This window comes from Petaurus breviceps, unplaced genomic scaffold (assembly GCF_028583685.1).
Source record: "Petaurus breviceps papuanus isolate PSGF00001 unplaced genomic scaffold, PetGlider_PUasm1.0 90865, whole genome shotgun sequence".
Lineage (NCBI taxonomy): Eukaryota > Metazoa > Chordata > Mammalia > Diprotodontia > Petauridae > Petaurus > Petaurus breviceps.
In genome coordinates this window covers 8,558,700-8,581,026 of record NW_027187367.1, presented here as the reverse complement: position 1 = coordinate 8,581,026, position 22,327 = coordinate 8,558,700, and the positions used below count along the sequence as shown (strand labels likewise).

General features: G+C 39.6%; 1 protein-coding gene and 1 pseudogene across 1 annotated transcript in view; one reads left to right on the top strand and one right to left on the bottom strand.

The window, feature by feature from the left end:
- Positions 1-22,327, bottom strand: part of PACSIN1 (protein kinase C and casein kinase substrate in neurons 1) — a 119,785-nt gene that overhangs the window by 66,688 nt on the left and 30,770 nt on the right. The gene's annotated exons all lie outside the window — the stretch shown is intronic.
- On the top strand, positions 11,788-12,218 carry LOC138150311 (small ribosomal subunit protein eS24-like; annotated as a pseudogene).

The following is a 22,327-nucleotide window of genomic DNA, read 5'->3' as shown; positions in this document are numbered from 1 at the left end:
GGGCGGCGGCCAGGTAGCACAGCGAGTAAGAGCACCGGCTCCAGTGTTAAGAAGACCTGGAGATCGAATCCCGGGCTCAGACGCTTAGCACCCACCCAGAAACACCTGGCCGTGTAACCTTGAGCAAGTTACTTAACCCCATTGCTTAGGGGCAGCCAGGTGGCTCAGCGAGTAAGAGCACTGGCTGCGGTGTTGGGACTACCTGGAGATCGAATCCTGGGTTCAGACAACTCAGCACCACACCCAGAAATAACTGGCCGTGTAACCTTGAGCAAGTTACTTAACCCCGATTGCTTAAAAAAAAAAAAAAAAGAATGTCAAGGTATGGAAACTCCCTCCAAAGGCACAAAGGTGAAAGATAGCACTTCATGTGCAGGGCATAGCAAACAGACTAGCTTGGCTGGAATGTAGAATGCTTGGTAGATAGTAAAGTGAAGACAGTGGAAAGAGAGGTTCAGCGGAATTGTAAATTCACTGTAAATATCAGAGACATTTTACTTTAGAGACAATAGGGAGACATTGAAATATTTTGCTTAAAGGTTTAATGGTTTTTGGTGGGAGAGTAGAGGAAGGAATGGATGAGTTTTTCATTTAATTCATTTCAATTAATCCTCCAGTCTTTTTTAAAAATTCAAATACTCCTGGCAGTTTATTAAACTATTATCGTGTTACTCTAGCATTCTTTGATGGATTTTTTTTTTGGAGAGGGGAAGGCAAGACAATTGAAGTTAAGTGACTTGCCCAAGGTCACACAGCTAGTAAGTGTGCCAACTGTCTGAGGTTGGAATTGAATTCAGATCCTCCTGTCTCCAGGGCTGGTGCTCTATCCTCCAATGGATTTTAAGACAGGCTACAAGCATTTATTAAGTGCTTTCTATGTGCCAGACACTTTGCTAAGCTCTAGGGATACAAATAGAAGCAAAAAGACAGTCCCTGCCTGCAAGGAGCTTCCATTCTAATGACATCATGAATGACAATGTTCTTTGGTTGTTCAGCAAATGAGACATTCTGTCTCTCATTTCCAGGCACACTCTCCCTCCTTCACTTCAACTACTGATCTCTATGACTTCCATTAAGACCTTACTAAAATCTCCTATCTTACTGGAAGCCTCTCCCAGCCCCTGTTAATCCCAGTGCCTTACCTCTGTTCATTATTTCCTATTTATCCTAAATATAACTTTTTAAAAACATATTTATTTATTATCTTCCCCATTAAATAGTGAGTTCCTTGAAGGCAGAAAGTTTTTGCCTCTTTTTGTGTCCCCAGCCCTTGTCAAAATGCCTGGCACATAGTAGGTGCTTAATAAATGTTTGATTGATTGATTCATGGACAAAGATAATACACAAAAGGAAACTGAAAAGGAGCAGGGAAGGATGGAGGGGAGTGTGTGGTGCCCAAAAGGCAGAGGCAAAGCCAAGAGGAGAGTAAAGGTCGGCAAGCCTCTACATTGCCCCAGACGGACATACGGCATCAGTGGGACAAGGGGACATATACAGTGAATACACTGCAGTGAACCCACATATCTGGCCAAAGCAACTCATGGGGCACTTCATGGCTCATCTCCTTTCTCTTTCTGTAGTGTTCTTTCTCCTGAGCAGCTCTCTGAGTAGGGCACCCTGGGCCCGCTCTGGTTCAAAGCTCCACTCCCAGCTGCCAAGACTAATTCTCTCTCTCTTTTTTTTCTTTTTGCCTTTTGGAGGGCAATTGGGTTTAAGTGACTTGCCCAAAGTCACACAGCTAGTAAGTGTGTTAAGTGTCTGAGGCCGGATTTGAACTCAGGTCCTCCTGACTCCAGGGCCGGTGCTCTATTCACTCCACCTCTATTCACTCCAGCCATCCCTAGTTGCTTACTATTTTAAATGTCTTTATAGAACAGGAACTCAGCCTATTTTGTGTCAAGAACCCCTTTGGTAGACTGGTGAAGCTCTTCTCAAAATAATGTTTTTAAAAGCATAAAATAAAATACATATGATTATGAAGGAAACCAATCATATTAAAATACAATTATCTATCTATCTGTATATATGTGTATGTATATGTGTTTATGTGTATATATGGATGTATACACACACCACACACACACACACACACACACACACACACACATAGCCAAGTTGGTAAAATTCTGTTCTAGAACACACACTTTCTGGTCCCATAAGCATATTTTTGTCTAGCCAACAGCTAGAGTACTCTAATACCATAAAGGAGGGCTTCACACTCTATAAAAGAGTAACAGAGTGTAGACAACTCTTTTCCATTCATTTACCACCTTTTCTTTCTTACCTGCCCCAATTTCATCAACTGGGATGGGGAAAATAAATTGACAAAAGTGTCTTGATTTGCTGTTCCTTACATTCATTTTTAAATTAACACCTCAATATGAATTAATTTTTCTTGTTTGAGACAGAAGAACTGTGAAACTGAGTTTTGATCAGAGGAAGGGGCAGAGAGAGGAGGTGATTTTATAATCCAGAAAGGTGCACTGGTTTGGAAGACAGGTTGATGAATTTGGCAGTGTGAGGGAACTGGTTCCTTGGAGTACCAGGTGGGTCTAGAAAAAGGTGGTAGGAAGGCAAACTGTACAATATTGCCAATATTTCTTTAATCTCCTCTTTCCTTTATCAAATCAAGTCTATTTTTTTTTATCAATCAACAAGCATTTACTAAGTGCCTACTATGAGTCCTTCACTGTGCTAGGGATACAAAGGTAGTCCCTGCCTTCAAGGAGCTTACATTCTAATGGTGATGACAGGTGTTTTCAGAGGTACATAAAAGATACATACAAAGCAGATACAAGATAATCTTGAAGGGAAAGGGACTAGCAGCTGGAGGGACCAGGGAAGGCCTCAGGCAGAAAGGGGCACTTGACTTGATTCTGGCAGGAAGCCAGGGACTCTAAAGGGCAAAGTCTTTAAAGGTTAACCCAAGGGCGGCCAGGTGGCACAGCGAGTAAGAGTGTCAGCCCCAGAGTCAGGAGACCTGGGATCGGTTCTAGCCTCAGATACTTAACACCCACACAAAATAACTGGCCATGTAACCTTGAGCAAGTTACTTAACCCCAATTGCTTTAAAAAAAAAAAAAAGGTTAACCCATCAGCCTCCAGTTTATTGTTACCCAGTTTGTGCCCTTTTTCCTTCCCCAGTCAATGATTAGTACATTAAAGCTGTGCTAGAATCAGATTGTTAGAGAAGGAAGAGAACTTGGAACTCTTCCATTTATTGATAAGGAAGCTAAGGCCCAGACATGTGAAGCCACCAGTCTGGCCAGTCCCCTGTCATCCCAGGAATTCGTGCCATAAGCTAGAGAACAACCCAGGTCTCCTGACTCCCCAGTCCAGAGAGAAGGGGGAGGGGAAGGGAGCAAGCATATATTAAGAGCTTACTATGTGCCAAGCACTTCACAAAAATCAGCGCAGGGCTGGCTGCCTTTTGCCGTGCTGCTCTATGTTTTAACCCTGTTGTGCTCTAAGTACCCCATGTCCAGCTGTGAACATGTATGCCAACTGTAGGGGTCAGAGACACAAGAGAATCATGTTTCAAGTCTCAGTTCTGCCCCTCTTGTACTGTGTGATCTCTGTGTAGTCATTTCCTTTCTCTCGGCCACAGTTTCCTCCTCTGTAAAAAGAGGGGAACCTGGGGCCGCTATGTTGGCACAATGAGCAAAGCACTGACCCTGGAGTCAGGAGGACCTGAGTTCAAATCTGACCTCAGACACTTGACACACTTACTAGCTATGTGACCTTGGGCAAGTTACTTAACCCCAATTGCCTTGCCTTCCCCCCTCAAAAAAAAAGAGGGGAATCAGGCTAGATCCAATTCAACAAACAAACCCAAAGCCTGTCTTTAGGGAAAGAGAACATGCACTTTTATATAGCACCTACTATGTTCTAGGCATTGTGCTAAAGGATTCTCAAATGTTATCTCATTTGATCCTAACAACAACCCTGGGAGGTAGGAGTTATTATTATTCCCATTACACAGATGAAACTGAGGCAAACAGAGGTTAAGTGATTTGTCCAGGGTCATGCAGCTAGTAGTGGTATAGTAGTAATTGTAGTAGTATTAGTGGTGGTGGTGGTAGTAGTAGTAGTAGTAACAGTAGTAGTAGCAGCTAACATTTATATAGTACTTACTACGTGCCAGGCACTGTACTAAATGCTTTATGATTATTATCTCATTTGGTCCTTACAACGATCCCAGGAGGAAGATTTATTATTCCATTTTACAGATTAAGAAAACCGAGGCAAACAACAATTAAGGGACTTGATGTCACACAGCTGGTATCTGAGGCTAGATTTGAACCAAGGACTTTGTCCCCATCTGCTATACAAACTGCACTGTAACCTACTAGTACTGTTTTCTCTCCTGCTCTGGCTTCCTTTTCACCTTCTTTTCCACCAGACAACAATAGCATCACAAGATTTAGAGCTGGAAAGGACCTTGGAGATTATCGAGTCCAATCTCCCCAATTTACAGATGAGGAAACTGATGCTCTCATGGCCCTTAGAATACAAATAGCTTGTCCAAGATCATAAAGTTAGTGGTAAGACCAGGATTCTTCAAATATAAGATCCCTGAATCAAATTTCACCATCCTTTCCAGTGTGCTAGCTACTCTTAAGCTGCTGTAGTTTAGAACTCTTCCACTCCTTTTCTGCCAGGCTAGGTATTGACAGGATAAAATTAATTCAGACTAAGGTGTGAATGACCAAATTTATCACTGATGGAACTTTGGGTCCTGCTACCTATTTGAAGGGAAATAATTTTAGGCAATGTCAGGAGGTGATGGGTATGGGGAGGGTGCTTGAACAGCATTGGACAGTGGAGATAGGTGCAGGATTTGTAGTTAGAGGGGCAGCTAGGTGGCACAGTGAATAGAGCACCAGCCCTGGAGTCAGGAGGACCTGAGTTCAAATCTGGCCTCAGATATTAGTTGTGTGACCTTGGGCAAATCACTTAACCCCAATTGCCCTACCTTCTCCCCTCCAAAAAAGAAGACCAAAAAAGAAATAGTTGTAGTCAGAGGACCCTGCTGAACCTAAGGTGGGTATACAGTGACATCTGGTGAGACCAATGACATATTCATACATGTACTCAAAACTTTGGTGTGTAATGGAGTCAGGAAGACCTGGGTTCTGACCTCAGCTCTTTCATTTAGTACTTTTGTGACCTTGGATCAGTCATCTAACTTCTTTCGTTTGCAAAATGTAAAATAATTGAACCAGATGACCTCAGAAGTCCCTTCCAGTTCTCAATCTGTGAATTTATGATCCTGTGTGTGACCAGAGGCCCTTTAGGACAGTCTTCATTTTAAGAACAGAAAGTGTACTTTTAATGGGGTTTAGCAGAAGGAACATGCTTTGCCAAACCATGTGTACTGAGGTGGGGATCTGGAAAATATGGTTGCCCTGGTAGGGAGAGGACTGAGTCCTTATGCCTCTTCCATAACACTTTCCAGGTAAATGGTAACATGAACCTTCTGGCAGGGTGTGGCTTCCCAGAAAGAACTTTCTGGACATCCTTCCCAAATGTTCTCCTTTTCCACTCCCCCAACTCCTTCACAACACACACACACCTCAGGAAGGAATGTGCTTGGAAATTTGGGGGAAGTGGCTTCCTTTCTGTCTCATCTGTCCTCCCCCGGCCATCAGTTCAGGAGTAGCCCCTTAAAAAAACAAAAACAAAAACAAAAACAAAAAAAGGAGTAGCCCCTTTCTGGAGGAGACGCTCACCCCTGCCAGAAGGGACTCAATAAGTGTGGAGGGAGGGGAAGGCCCTGTATCAGGGGGGTCAGGAGAGTAGTCCAGAGCATTGGAAAGATGGCAGGCTAGGCCCAAGTGGCTCATCTGGGAATAATTGCTCCGGTAATTATGAAGATTACACATGCAAATGACTCTAATTTACATGTCATCTCCAGGTGGTGGAAAGGTCATCTATAATTGACTAGCTCCTTCATGCCAAAGGATGGAAAGGCTGGGTTGGGGGCTCCTTGGGGTGGGGCAGGATGCCTCCGCTTTAGAGTCCTCATGTGGGGGCCCTGATGGCCTCCCCTCCTCTCCTCTGCTTCTTCTCTAATGATCCTTTCACCTTCTCTCTAGGATTAATCTTAAACTGGGCCTTTAGAGGGAAAGGAAGGGGCTTACCCTGCTGTCCCTCAGTTCTTAGAATACACATTTCCCTGTCATAATAAGATATTGCAGAGTTATTCCACCCCTCACTTCACTCTCCCATCAAACCTCACTCCACAGAGGCTTAGTGACTTTCCCAAGGTCACACAGGAAGTAAGTGAAAAAGTCAGGATTTGAACTCAGCTCTTCTATGGGATTTGAAGACAAGGGAACAAGGGATGAGAAAAGAAAGAAAGGTCAGGTGAGTGCCATGATGAACTTTTGTAAGATGCTAATCTTGGCCCAAGAATAGAATACAACAATTACAGTTCTTGCTGTTTAGATATCTGCTGTTCTGTATACATATCACTCCATCTTCCCTCTCAGGGCCTTTATTGGCTGTCAAACCAAACCACTTTACATCTCACAGATGAGGAAGTTAAGGCCCAGAAAGGTTTAGTGATTTTCCTAGGGTCAAGCAGCAAGTGAAAGAAGCAGGATTTGAACCCAGCTTTTCTGACCCTAAATCCAATATACTTTCTACTATACTATTTATTAAGGCCATCCTTGGGTAGAATGCTGCAGTTAGAGTCAAGCAGACCTGAGTTCAAATCCTCCTTCTTAGCTGGGTGACTCTGAAGAAGTCACTCTTTCAGTCTCAGTTTCCTCATCTGTAAAATGGCACCTACCTCACAGCGTTGCTGTGAGCTTTAAAGCACTGTAGGAATGTAAGCCAGCAAAAACAAGAGAAAGAAGAGGGAAAAAGGAAAAGAAAAGCTGAGGGAAAGGATTGTTTGGGGTTATGTCTTTGTAGCTCTGGCACTCAGCTCAGTGCCTGGCACAAAGGGGATACTTCATACATGTTTATGGAATTGTGGAACAACTGCTGAGAGGAACAGATGACATTCCAGACCTAGGGAACAGTCTGAGCAAAGATGCCTTGGTGTCAGAGCACCGGGTCTAATTTGGGGCCAATAAGCTGCCCAGGGACAGGTAGGTGATTCAGCAGAGAGGGCCAGACCTGGATTCAGGAAGACCCAAGCTCAAATTTGGCCTCAGACACTTACCAGCTGTGTGACCCTGGGCGAGTCACTTAACCCTCTTTGCCTCAGTTTCCTCATCTGTAAAATGCACTAGAGAAGGAAATGACAAACCACTCCAGTATCTTTGCCAAGAAAACTCCCAAATGGGGGCACAAAGAGTCTGACACAACTGAAAAAAAATGACCAAACAACAACAAAAGTTGCCTAGAGACAAAGATTTCGATAGAGTTCATGGAGGAGAATAAAATGATGCCAGGCTGGGAAGCTGATACCTATACCCATCATGAAGTCATGCTTCAAGACTTACAAAGCACTTTGCAGAATGTACATTGTCCCATTTGGTCCCTACAAGACCCCTCTGAGGAGCTACCACAGGTATTACTACCTCTGCTGTATAGATGACTACACAGGCCCAGAAAGGTTAAGTGATTTGCCCCACATCACACAGCTTGGAAGTGTTAAAGGCAGACTCCTGTCTCCCAGTCCAACACTCTTTCCACAATGCTCACTGGGTAAGATGGCACCATGTTATAAAGACCTTTTTATGCCAAATAGGGAAGTTTGAAGTTTATTTGGTGGGTAATAGAGAGTCAGTGATGTTTTTTGGACAGAAGAGTGAGATAACCAGGTCTACAGGTAAGAAAGATTATCATAATATTGTTTTGAAAGATGGATGGTAGGAGGAGAGTACAGTCAGGAAGACCTCTTGGGAAGCTACTATGATAATCCAGGTGGGTACTAATAAGGATGCTAACTAAGCAGGGTGAAGATAGTATGAAAAGAGTAATATTTTGGAGATTCAATTGACAAAACCATTGGCTGACCATTAGGGAGAGGGAAGACATGTTCTCAGGGAAATTTGGCCATGGTCTGACATGATAAAGATAAGGCTCACTGGCAGTTCACATTTATATAGCATTTTACATGGATTCTCTCATTTGAGCCTCATGACAAGGGTGTCCACTACAGATTTGTCATTTCTGTTTCACAGATGAGGAAACAGATGCTCAGAGAGATGGACATAATTATATAGTTAGTGTCACAGGCAGGATTGGAATCCAGGTCTTCCTGGATTCCAAGTCAAGCTCTCTATCTCTATTTATCTATTGATAAAGTACAACATTCACTTTTATCAAAAAACACTTGAAAGTATAGGTATAAATGGATTTTTCCTTAAATCAATAAAAAGTATTTACCTAAAACAATCAGCAAGCATCATTTGTAATGGGGCAAGCTAGAAGCCTTCCCACTAAGATCAGGGGTGAAACAAGGATACCCACCAATATTATTCATTATTTTATTGGAAATCCTAGAAAAAAGAGAAGAAAAAGAAATAGAAGGAGCCAGAATGGGGAATGAGGTAATAAAACTATTTCTTTTTAAGATGATATGATAATGGGCTTGGAAAATCCCAATGATTCAACTAAAAAGTTAGTTGAAACAATAATTTTAGCAAAGTATCAGGATATAAGTAAACACACATGAATCAGCTATCTCCTATGTCTCCCAAGGCTTATGATACTAAGTGAATGATGGCCCCATAGGCAGAAAAAGTGAAGGTAGAAGGAAGAATGGGTTTAGAAGGAAAGATGTTAAGTTTTATTTGGAATATATTGAGTTTGAAATGCTAGATGCCTAAAGGAAAACAATACTGTAGGAATTTGAAGATAAAAACCTGGAGCTCAGATGAGGGGTCAGGACTAAAGATATAGAATTGTGAGGCATCTGTCTACAGTGGCAGTTGAAGTCATGAAAGTGAATTAAATAGCAAGTGGAGAAAGAACAGAAAAAAAGTCCAGGGAAATAATGAGTTAGCAGAGATAGGAAGGTCCTATTGCCTTGAGTTGGAAGAGGAGCACAGACCCACAAGGGCCGTGCCAGAACATATCAGGCTGGAGCAGGCCTCAGGGGACTGAATCACTGGTAGCTGTGGTGGTTTCCAGACTTCTCAACCCACAAATACCAAAGACAAAGTAAAAGATCAGTGGGGAAACTCTGTTGGTCCTGGGTGAGAGAAGAGCATGGTCTAGCCCCAGCCCCAGGGGCAGAGGAAGTGGTGGCTGGCAGCAGCAGCAACAGCAGCAGTAGTGACTGCTTCCAGAGCTCCAGGGCCACAGATGGTGGGGGTGATCAAGCTGCTGATCAGAAGGCAATTTCAGGGATCTCTTTGCTGGCACTGAGGCAGTATTCTCTTCCTTTGCCTTGCTTGGATGTGGGTCACAGTCTTGGGTGGTGGTCCTGAGATGAAGAGGAACACTGGTGGTGAAACTTGGGGCAGTTGCGGAGAGGGAGTCCTCCTCACAGTTCTGAGGCAGAAAAGAGTGCTTGTGGTCACTCATAGACCAGACAATGGGCCAGGAGAGGAGTAAACACCTCTCCTTTGATCATAACACCTTAGAAGAACTGAAAATGTACAGGTACCTAGAAGTAGCTCTGACAACAGCTGCGCAAAACACCAGAAATCTAAGACAGACCATTTTCCACTCTGGAAGCAGAGTCCTACTTTGGCAAAGAGCTCAAAAGTCAAATAATTGTCTGTGAAAATGAGCAAAAAGAGGGGAAAAAATCAGACTATAGAATCTTTCTTTGGTGACAAAGAAGAACAAATCATACAACCAGAAGAAGACAACAAAGTCAAAACTCCTTCATCAAAAGCCTCCAAGAAAAACATGAATTGGTCACAGGCCATGGAAGAGCTCAAAAAGGATTTCGAAAATCAAGTAAGAGAAGTAGAGGAAAAATTGGGAAGAGAAATGAGAGTGATGCAAGAAAATCATGGAAAATGAGTCAACAACTTGCTAAAGGATACCCCCCAAAAAAATACTGAAGAAAATAACACCTTAAAAAATAGACTAACTCAAATGGCAAAATAGGTCCAAAAAGTCAATGAGGAAGAAAATGACTTAAAAAGCAGAATTGGCCAAATGGAAAAAGAGGTCCAAAAGCTCACTCAAGAAAACAATTCCTTCAAAATTATATTGGAGCAAATGGAAGTTAATGACTTTATGAGAAATCAAAATATTATAAAACAGATCCAAAAGAATGAAAAAAATAGGAGACAATGTGAAATATCTCATTGGAAAAACAACTGACCTGGGAAATAGATTGAGGAGAGATAATTTTAAAATTATTGGATTGGGGAAGCTAGGTGGCATAGTGAATCTCTAGAGCACTGGCCCTCGAGTCAGGAGGACCTGAGTTCAAATCTGAACTCAAACACTTAACACTTACTAGTTTTGTGATCTTGGGCAAGTCACTTAACCCCAATTGTCTTGCCTTCCCCCCCTCCAAAAAGACAAAAAAAAATATTGGATTACCTGAAAGCCACAATCAAAAAAGGCCCTAGACATCATCTTTCAAGAAATTATCAAGGAAAATTGCCCTAATATTCTAGGACAAGAGGGTAAAATAGAAATTTAAAGAATCCACTGACCATCTCTTGAAAAAGATCCCAAAAAGAATACTCCTAGGAATATTATAGCCAAGTTCCAGAGTTCCTAGGTCAAGGAAAAAATATTACAAGCAGTCGGGAAGAAACAAGTCAAGTATTGTGGAAATATAATCAGGATAACACAAGATTTAGCAGCTTCTACATTAAAGGATCAAAGGGCTTGGAATATGATATTTTGGAGGTCAAAAGAGCTAGGATTAAAATCAAGAATCACCTACCCAGAAAAACTAAGTATAATATTTCAGGGGAAAATATCAATGAAATAGAGGACTTTCAAGCATTCTTGATGGAAAGACCAGAACTGAACAGAAAATTTGACTTTCAAATACAAGAAGCAAGAGAAGTATGAAAAGATAAACAAGAAAGAGAAATCATAAGGAACTTATTAAAGTTGAACTGTTTACATTCCCACATGGAAAGACAATATTTGTAACTCATGAGACTTTTCTCAGTATTTGGATAGTTGAAGGGAATATGTATATGTATATGAGTATATATGTGTGTGTGTGTGTATATATATGTATGTGTATATGTATGTGCATATGTGTGTATATATATATGTCTATGCATATGTGTGTGTATGTATATATATACAGAGGACACAGGGTGAATTGAATATGAAGGGATGATACCTAAAAAATAAAATTAAGGGGTGAGAGAGGAATATATTGGGAGAAAGAGAAAGGGAGAGATAGAATAGGGTAAATTATCTCACATAAAAGAGGCAAGAGAAAGCAGTTATAAAGGAGGGAAAGAGCAAGAAGATGAAAGGGGATGAGTCAACCTTACTCTCATTGGATTTGGCTTAAGGAGGGAATAGCATACACACTCAATTGGGTATCTTACCCTACAGGAAAACAGGGGGGATGATAGAAGGGAGGGCAGATTGGAGGAGGGGACAGTCAGAAGCAAACACTTTTGAAAAGGGACAGGGTTAAAGGAGAAAATAGAATAAATGGGGGGCGGGATAGGACAGAGGGAAATATAGTTAGTCTTTCACAATATAACTACTAAGGAAATGTTTTGCATAACTACCCATTTATAACCTATATTGAATTGCTTGTCTTCTTAATGCAGGGTGGGGAGATTGAGGAGGGAAGAAGGAAGAGAATCTGGAACTCAAAATTTTAAAAAAAAAGGTTTAAAAGAATTGATTTTAGACTTTCCCTCTCCTGTTGCTCAAGGAGCTGGCCGCCACCATGAATGACACTGTAACCATCAGAACCAGGAAGTTCATGACAAACAGACTTCTTCAGCACAAACAAATGTCCTTCATCCTGGAAAGGCCACAGTGCCTAAGACTGAAATTCGAGAAAAACTAGCCAAGATGTACAAGACAACTCCAGACATCATTTTTGTCTTTGGATTCAGAACCTATTTTGGTGGTGGCAAAACAACAGGCTTTGGCATGATTTATGATTCCCTTGACTATGCAAAGAGAAATGAACCAAAGCACAGACTTGCAAGGCATGGCCTGTACGAGAAGAAAAAGACATCAAGAAAGCAGTGAAAGGAAAGCAAGAACAGAATGAAGAAAGTCAGGGGTACTGCAAAGGCAAATGTCGGTGCTGGCAAAAAGAAGGAATAAAAGGCAGTATGAATTATGTTTATCTGTGAAGATAATTTTTCACCCGACCATGAATAAGCTATGTAAAACTTCAAAAAACATTGATTTTACATGAACTGGGAAATAAGATATACAGGCAATGGGGTACAGAAATCCATCTTGTCCTACAAGAAAGTAAGGGGGAAGGGGGGGAGAGGGATAGGGGGGGATAGGAGGTGATAGAAGAGAGAGGAGATTGGGAGAAGGGGTAATCAGTATGCTTGCTATGTTGGGGTGGAGGGTAGGGGAGAGATGGGGAGAAAATTTGGAACTCAAAATCTTGTGGAAATGAATTTTGAAAACTAAAAATAAATAAATAAATTCGGGGGGGGGGGAGAAAATGGCATCTGAGAACAAGATCCAGATTTCTGGATTATGACTTAAAATAGAAAAATAACAAGTTTCTGTCCAGGGATGGAGTGCAATCTAACAAGGGCTGAAAAAAATATCGGGTGGTAAAGCTGTTATCCTGCAAATCAATTCTTTGTAAAGTCTGTAAATTAGAAAGGTAGGGGAAGGAGAAAATTGCCAATAGACCATTAGCTAGATACCACAGAGAACAGTGACAATGTGAGGATAATAATAGTAATAGAGGGCATTTATTTTATGCTTTAAGGTTTGCAAAGAGTAGCAACAAAACTCACAGCCTCCACAGCCTATCAGAAATGCACAGTGCCAGTAGCAAGTAACTAGAGATCCTAATTCATAAATCAATTTAATCTGATGGATTTAAAATCCTTGTTTGAATATGGCATTGGAAGTATCTATCTTATTTAAAAGGGAACAGGATAGGTAACAATGGGAATTAAGAAAGATGTAGAGTAGTAGATGAAGAGGATGGATATAGGAAGCAAAGTGGAAAATCAAGGTGGAGAACATTTGGGTGAATATTGATGAAGGCAAAAATAGAAGCAATAATGTCAACAGAGTATATTACAGACCTCTTAAACCAGAAGAAGAAATAGATGAATAGTTATGGAAACAGATCATAAACCTTTAATGGAAGCATCATATAAAAGTGAGGGGGAATTCAATTATCTGAATATCTGTTTGATTTCTTATGCTTTCCTGAGCAGAACAGCTAATCATTTCTTGACTCTGCATTGAAGATAATTTTATGGGGGTGGAGCCAAGATGGCAGAGTACAGGCAGCAACCCAGTTTAACTGTCCTAATATTCCCCTCCAAATAACTTTAAAATAACTCCTCATATTAAATTTTGGAGTGACAGAGTAACAAAAGGTCAGAGTGATACATTTTTACTACCAAAGACAACTTAGTAGGTCAGCAGGAAAGGTCTGTCACATGTGGGTACCCATTAGCCTAGAGTATGGCAGCAATGCCAGCAGCAGCACAGTTTCAGGAGCTCTCAGCCCAGAGATGGTAAGGGAATCAGATAATTGGTTAAAAAGAGATACAGGGGACCCCTTTCTGGCACCGGGTACATTTGTTACTGACTGGCAACTCTATTACCCATAAGCAGTTCTAGGTTGCACAGCAGTACATAAAAGCCTAAAGCTTGGAATCATGCCTCCCCAACCCCAGGTGAGCAAAGTACAAATTAAGTTCAAAGTCATGAAATAGACTTGAAAAATGAGCAAATAAATAAAAGACCTTGACCATAAAAAACTACTACAGTGGAAAGGAAGACCAAGACATAAACTCAGAAGAAGAAAGCAATGTGAAAACAGCTACTTAACAAAGCCTCAGAGAAAAATGCTAATTGAACCCAAGCCCAACTCTTCCTGGAAGAGTTAAAGAGATAAGAGTTATAGAGGGAAAATTTGGAAAAGAAATGAGAGTGATGCAAGAAAATTATGAAATGAGTAAAAGCTTGGTAAAAGAGGCACAAAACAATACTAAAGAAAATAATAACTTAAAAAATAAAATTGGCCTAATGGTAAAAAGAGACACAAAAATTCACTGAAGAAAAAATTCTTTAAAAATAAGAAGAGGTCAAATTAAAAAGGAGATATAAAAATTCACTGGGGAAAAAAAAGAATTTTTTAAATCAAAATTGACCAAATGAGGGGAAAGTTTCAAAAACTTGCTGAAAAAAATAATTCCTTAAAAATTAGAACTGGACAGGTGGAAGCTAATGATTCCATGGAGCTTCAAGAAACAATAAAACAAAGTCAATAGAATGAAAAAATAGAAGTAAATATGAAATATTTCATTGGATAAACTACTGATCTGGAAGTTAGATTGATGGGAGATAATTTAAGAATTATTGGTCCACCTGAAAGCCATGAACTAAAAAAGAACCTAGACATCTCTTATAAAGAAATTATCAAGGAAAATTGCTCCAATATCTTAGATCCAGAAAGTAAAATAGAAATTGAAAAAACTCACTGATCACCTCTGGAAAGAGATCTAAAAATGAAAACCCTCAGGAATAGTATAAAATAAATTCCAGAGCTCCCAGGTCAAGGCAAAAATATTGCAAGGAGTTGGAAAAAACAGTTCAAATATCATGGAGTCACAGTTAGAATCACATAAGATTTGGCAGCTTCTACATTAACAGAATGAAGGTTTGGAATATTATATTTTGGAATTACAGCCAAGAATAACCTACCCAGCAAAACTGAGTATAATCCTTCAAGGGGGAAATGGATATTTAGTGAAATAGAGGATTTAGGAACATTCCTGGTAAAAAGACCAGAAGTGAATACAAAATTTGACATTCTAACACAAGACTGAAGAAAAGCATAAGAAGGCAAACATGAAAGGGTAATCATAAGAGGTTTGATAAAGTTAAACTATTTATATTCCTACGTGGCAAAATGATACATGTAACTCCTAAGAACTTTCCATTATTAGTGCAGTTAGAAGGAGTCTACATAGACAGTGGGCATGAGTGTAAATTCATTATGAGTGTGAATCCAAAAATTAATAAAGGAATGAGTGAGAAAGAGGAATGCACTGGGAGAAGGAGAAAGGGAGAGGTAGTGTGTGGGACACAAAGACCCCTTTATCAATAATTTATGGAGACTCAGAGAGTTGTAGTAAAAGCAGGGAGATATTTCTTTCTTTTTCAATAAAGGGCATTCCCGATGACCTAAGATGGCACCCACTGAGGAGTGCAAGCTGCAGAAGCTCACAGATTTCTTTTATCACAATCCTAACCCCACCTCCAACCCCTGTCCCACCTTACCATAATTATAACTAATGAGGCTCTAATTCTGTTAGATAATATACATAATACATGAGGTTCATTAAGCAAGAGCAGTAACAACCCCAGAATACTGAACCTCCACCAGTCCAACCTAGATGTGTCCTTATCTGGACCTGTGTGTCCCAAGGCCTCTGTCTGCTTTCTAATTGGTCCAATCCACCTGCTGCTGCCAGCTCCTTTAATTCTACATTATTTCATTTTTAGTATTATCTAGGAGTTCTCTGGAAACTGGGAACCCAACTTCCTCCCAAGGCTACTGGCTGGTACTTTTTATCAACAGTCTTGTTTCATCAATCCTTGCAGTTCTATAGAAACAACCCTGTGCTACCTCTCTAACATTCCTTTATACATAATGACCCCATATGTATGGGATGATACTGAACTTATTACAAAGTATAAAGCAGAAATAAAAATCTAACAAGATGTTCAGAATGGGGAAACTTCACTGCTGGTCATCTCTCACAGTAGAATGAGGACACTTTTCTTGCATAAAAGAGGAACGCAAGGAAGAGATTTTATAGTGGAGGGGAAAATATGGGGTGATAACAATGCTTGAGCCTCACTCTTATCAAAATTGGTTTGAAGAAGGAAAGAAAAAAAATACATATATATACACATCCTCAGTTGGGTATAGAAATCTATCTAACCCAGTAGGGAAATAAGAGGGGAAAGAGATAAGAGATATGGGAAAGAGGATGATAAAAGGGAAGGTAAATTAAGGGAGGCAGTTATTAAAAGCAAAACAGACTTTTGAGGAGACACTGGATAAAAAGCAAGAAGGATAAACAGAAGGAAATAAGATGAAGGCAAATACACAATAATCATAACTGTCAATGTGAATGGGATGAGCTCACCATAAAGCAGAAGCAGATAGAAAAGTGCATGAAATAATGAAGAGTGAAATGAGCAGAACCAAGAGAACATTGTATACAGTAACAGCAATATTGTTTTAAGAAAAACTTTGAGTGAATAAGTTGTTTTGTCTATTATAAATAACCAAACTAGCTATAAAAGACAGATGTAGAAAGACACTATCTGCATGCAGAAAAAGAACCAACAAACAGAAGTATGTATAGAATAATTTTACACACACATACACATTTGTGTCTAATGGTAGCCATTTCTAGGGTTGGGGGTAGAGTAAATAAAAAAAAAGAAAAAATTTACATGATAATTTTGATGTATATTTGAAAGGAATGGCAAGTTGAATATAGTAGATTTGCAGTTTTGTGTACAATCATTTTTATTGTATGTTGTGAAAATTATTTTTTTCTATAAATTAAAAATAAAATTGTAAAAATGTAAAAAGAGAAAGAAAGAAAGAAAAGAAAACATTTGTTTACAAGGGATATACTTGAAAACAAAAGACACAAGAATTAAAATAAAGGACAGGAGCAGAATCTAATATGCTTCAACTGCAGTAAAAGAAAAAAAAGGCAGGGGCAGCAATCATGATATCAGACAAAGCAAAAAACAGACCTAATTAAAAGAGATAATCAAGAAAACTCTATTTTGCTAAAAGGTACCATAAACAATGAAGTAATATGAAAAAAATTTATAGCATTTGTCTGATAAAGATCTTATTTCTCAAATATATAGGGAATTGAGTCAAATTTATAAAAATAGAGCCATTCTCCAATTGGTAAGTGACTAAGTATATGAACAGGCAGTTTTCAAAAAAAAGAAATCAAAGCTATTTCTAGTCATATGAAAAAAAATTATCTAAATCACTATAGATTAGAGAAAGGCAAATTAAAACAACTCTGAGGTTCCACCTCACACCTATCAGAAATGACAAATGCTAGATTGGATGAGGGAAAATAGGTACCTTAACAAACTATTGGTGGAGTTTTGAACTAGTCTGATCATTCTGGAGAACTGGGAAGTATCCCACAGAGCCAGTGTATACTCTTTGACATAGAAATGCTGCTACTAAGTCTGCACCCCAGAGAGATCAAACAAAAAGGAAAAGAATACATATGTACAAACATATTGCAGCAGTTCTTTTTTGATGGTAAAGAATTAGAAATTGAAGGGATTTTCAGTTGGGATATGGCTCAACAAGTAGTGGTGTATGATTTTAATATAATACTATTGTGCTATAAGAAATGATGAGGGGGGAATGCTAGGGAAGGTGGCCTAGCCATACCAGATCTTAAATTGTTTTATAAAGCAGCAATCATCAAAACTACTTGGTACTGGCTAAAAAATAGTGGTGGATCAATAGAATAGGTTAGGTACCCAAGACACAGTAGTCAATGAAACCCAAAGACTCCAGCTTCTGGCATAAGAACTCACTATTGGACAAAAACTGCTGGGAAAACCAGAAAATACTATGGCAGAAACTGGGCATAGACTTACACTGTATACCGAAATAAAATCAAGATGAGTACACAATTTAGATATAAAGGCTGATACTATAAGCAAACTGGGAGAGCAAGGAATAGTTTACCTGTCAGATTTATGGAGAAACTTAGACCAAACAAGAGATAGAGAACATTATGAAATGTAAAATGGATAATTTCAATTACATTAAATTGAAAAGTTTTTGTATAAACAAAGCCAATGCAACCAAGATGAGGAGGGAAGCAGAAAACTGGGAAAGAATTTTTACAACCAGTTTCTCTGATAAAGGCCTCATTTCTGAAATATATAGAAAACTGAGTCAAATTTATAAAAACACAAGTCATTCCCCAATTGATAAATGGTCAAAGGATATGAACAAGCAGTTTTCAGAGGAAGAAATTAAAGAAATCTGCAGTCATATGAAAAAAATGATCTAAATCACTATTGATTAGAGAGATGCAAATAAAAACAGCTCTTAGGCACCACATCACACCTGTTAGATTGGCTAACATGACAAAAACAAGGAAATTATAAATGCTGGAGAAGATGTAGGAAAATTGGAACACTAATGCATTGTTGGTAGAATTGTGAACTGATTCAACCATTTTAAGAGCAATTTGGAATTATGCCCAAAGGGCTATAAAAAGGTGCATACCAGGGGCGTCCAGGTGGCACAGTGAGTAAGAGCACCAGCTCCAGAGTCAGGAGACCTGGCATTGGCTCTGGCCTCTGATACTTAACACCCACACAAAATAACTGGCCATGTAACCTTTGGCAAGTTACTTAACCCCAATTGCTTTTAAAAAAAAAAGTGCATACCCTTTGACCCAGAAATATCACTTCTAAGGCTGTGTCCCAAAAAGATAATAAAAATGGGAAAAGGACCCACACGTAGAAAAATATTTATAACAGCTCTTTTTGTGGTGGCCAAGAATTGAAAATTGAGAGGATGACCATCAATTGGGGAATGGCTGAACAAGTTGTGACATATGAATGTAATGAAATACTATTGTACTATAAGAAATGATGAGCAGGCAGACTTCAGAAAAATTTGGAAAGACTTACATGAACTGATGCTGAGTGAGGGCAGCAGAACCAGGAGAATATTATACACAGTTACAGTCACATTGTGTGATGACTAACTTTGATAGATTTGGCTCTTCTCAGCAATGCAAGGTTCTAAGACAACTCCAAAAGGTTCATGATGGAAAATGCCATCCACATCCAGAGAAAGAATAGAGGAGTCTGAATACAGATTGAAGCATACTATTTACTCTCTCTTTTTTTGGTCTTGTTTTATTATGTTTCTTCTTTCTCATGGTTCATTCCACTGGTTATAATTCTTCTTTACAACAGACTTATGTGAAAATATGTTTAATATAAATGTATATGTAGAGACGATATCAGATTGCACACCATCTTGGGTGGGGAGGAGAAGGAGAGGGAGAAAATTTAACACTCAAAAGTTTATGGAAAGGTAGCACAGCGAGTAAGAGCACCGGCTCCAGTGTTGAGAAGACCTGGAGATCGAATCCCAGCCTCAGACACTTAGCACCCACCCAGAAACACCTGGCCATGTAACCTTGAGCAAGTTACTTAACCCCAATTGCTTAGGGGCAGCCAGGTGGCTCAGTGAGTAAGAGCACCAGCTCCAGTGTCGGGATGACCTAGATCAAATCTGGGCTCAGATACTCAGCATGACACCCAGAAATAACTGGCCCTGTAACCTTGAGCAAGTTACTTAACCCTGATTGCTTTAAAAAAAAGTTTATGGAAGTTGGGGTGGCTAGGTGGCACAGTGAACAGAGCACCAGCCCTGGAGTCAGAAGGACCTGAGTTCAAATCCAACCTCAGACACTTAACAGAAAACTAGCCATGTGATCTTAAGCAAGTCACTTAACCTCTATTGTCCTACCCTCCTCCCTCCAAAAAGCAAAAAAAAAAGTTTATGGAACTGAATGTTGTAAATGATAGACAGATAGATAGATAGATAGATAGATAGATAGATAGATAGATAGATAGATAGACAGATAGATAGATAGATACATAGATAGATAGACAGATAGATAGAATAGTTAGATAAACAGAAAGAAATGATGAAGGGAGTAGTTTCAGAAAAACTGATACAAAATGAAGTGAGAACTGAGAGATCATTGTGTACAATAACAGCAATGTTGTAATACCGATCAACTGTGAAAGACTTGGCTAGTCTGACCAATACAATGATCCAAGACAATTTCAAAGAACTCATGTTGGAAAAATGCTTTCCATTCCCAGAAAGAGTTGATGAACCCCTGAGTGCGAATTGAAGTATAATTTTCTTGCTTTGTGGTGGCAAAGAAGTGGAAATTGCAGGGATGCCCATCAACTAGGAAATGGCTGAACAAGATTGGTGTATGATTGTTATGGAATACTACTGTGCTATAAGAAATGATGAGTTCAATGATCTTAGAAAAACATGGAAAGACTTACATAAAATAAGGAAGAGTGAAATGAGTAGATCCAAGAGAACATTGCATATGGTAATAGTAATATTGTTTTAAGAATGACTTTAAATGAATGTCGTTTTATCTATTATAAATGCCCAAATAAATTACAAAAGACATGTGAAGAAGACACTATTTGCATCCAGAGAAAGAACTGATAAATAGAACTATATATAGAATAATTTTACAAATATTATTTTACATATAATACAATTATATTTTATTATAACAATTTTACATATATTACCTATTTGTACTAATGTTCTCTGGGATGTAGGGGAAGGGGAAGAAAAGGAAATTTGCACAATAACTTTGTTGTGTATTTAAAAAGGAATAGCAAGTTGTACATAGTGGATATGTGATTTCATGTGCAATTATCTTTTTTATTTGTACTGTTATAGAAATGCTTGTTTTATTCCACAAAGTTAAAAAATGAAGCAATTAATTAAAAACATTTTCTCACCTTTTGTTATTTTGCAAAATGGCTAATGTGGAAATATGTTTTGCATAATTTCACGTGTATAATTAGTTTCATTTTTGCTTGCCTTCTCAGTGGGTGAGAAAGGGATGAGAGGGAGAGAAAGAACTTGGAAACTAATTTAAAAAGAACAGAATATTTAAAATAAATAAATAATTTGAAAATTAAAATTAAATAAAGCTAATTTCATCCTTTCAAAAATGGAGGGACCAGGGGGCTGAGTGAAGATGGCAGAGTAGAAGTGCAACCTCCGAGAGGCTCCGGCTTCCACCCTCCCCAGTCAATGTAAAAAGGGGCCTCTGAACAAACTTTGGAGCTGCAGAACCCACAAAATGACACAGAGAAGCTAACCTCCCACTGAGGACAGCCCAGCAGGCCTAGGCCGGCAGGAATCAGCCAGTGCAGTGCTCTGGGAGTCGAGCCCAGGCCCACATGAGCCAGAGGTTTTAGATCCAGGGCGGGCTTGACCAGCCACTGGCCGGAGGGACTCCAGATCAGCAGCAGCTGTGGCCATTTCCAGAATTATCAACACATAGATGGGAAGGACAAAGTGAGAGGTCAGTGCAGTCTGGACTTTGGGACCTAGTAAGTGGGAGTGCGTCACCTTTTGCCCCCAGGGTGAGAAGCCACTGAGGCCAGCGACACATGGCACCTTCAATTCCTGGCCTGCAGAGTGTAGGGGGACCAAGCAACCAGTCTGAGGGGTAATTGTTCTTGCTTTAACCTGCTTGGATCAGGACTGCAGTCTAGGGTGGAGGTCCTGGGGTGTGTGTCCAGCTTGCCAGAACATGTGGAGGCCTCAGAAAGGGCACCCAACTAATACTTCCAGCAACTGAGAAAACCCCAGCATTTGGGACCAAAGTTCCCCTGTCTGGTGGCAGACTCCTACTGTGGCAAAAAGCCCAGGGGTCAAGTGACTGAGGGGCAACATGACCAGGCAAAGGAAACAAAGCAGACAGAATATTCCAACTCCTATTTTGGGGACAAAAAGGAGCAAAGCATGGAACAGGAGGAAGACAGTGAAGTCAGAACTCCTGTACCAAAAATTTCAAAAGAAAATACGAGCTGGTTACAGGTCATAGAGGACTTTAAGAAGCAGATAAGAGAAGTGGAGGAAAAATTGGGAAGAGAAATGAGAATGATCCAAGAAAATTACGAAATGAGAGTCAACAGCCTGACTGAGGAAAATAGCACCTTAAAAAACAGACTAACTCAAATGGCAAAAGAGGTTCAAAAAGGCAATGAGGAGAGGAATGCCTTGAAAAGCCGAATTTGCCAGATGGAAAAAGAATCTCAAAAGTTCAATGAGGAGAATCATTCCCTTGGATTTAGATTGGAGCAAAGAGAAGATAGTGAGAAATCTTTATTTCTCAAAAAAATTTAAGAGAAATCAAGATGATGTTAAACAGATCCAAACAAATGAAAGAATAGAAGGCAATGTGAAATATCTCATGGGAAAAACCACTGACCTGGAAAGTAGATCCAGGAGAGATAATTTAAAAATTATTGAACTACCTGAAAGCCATGATCAAAGTAAGAACCTAGAAATCATCCTCCAGGAAGTTCTCAAAGAAAACTGCCCTGATGTTTTAGAACCAGAGGGCAAAATAGAGGTTGAAAGAATCCACCGGGGGGG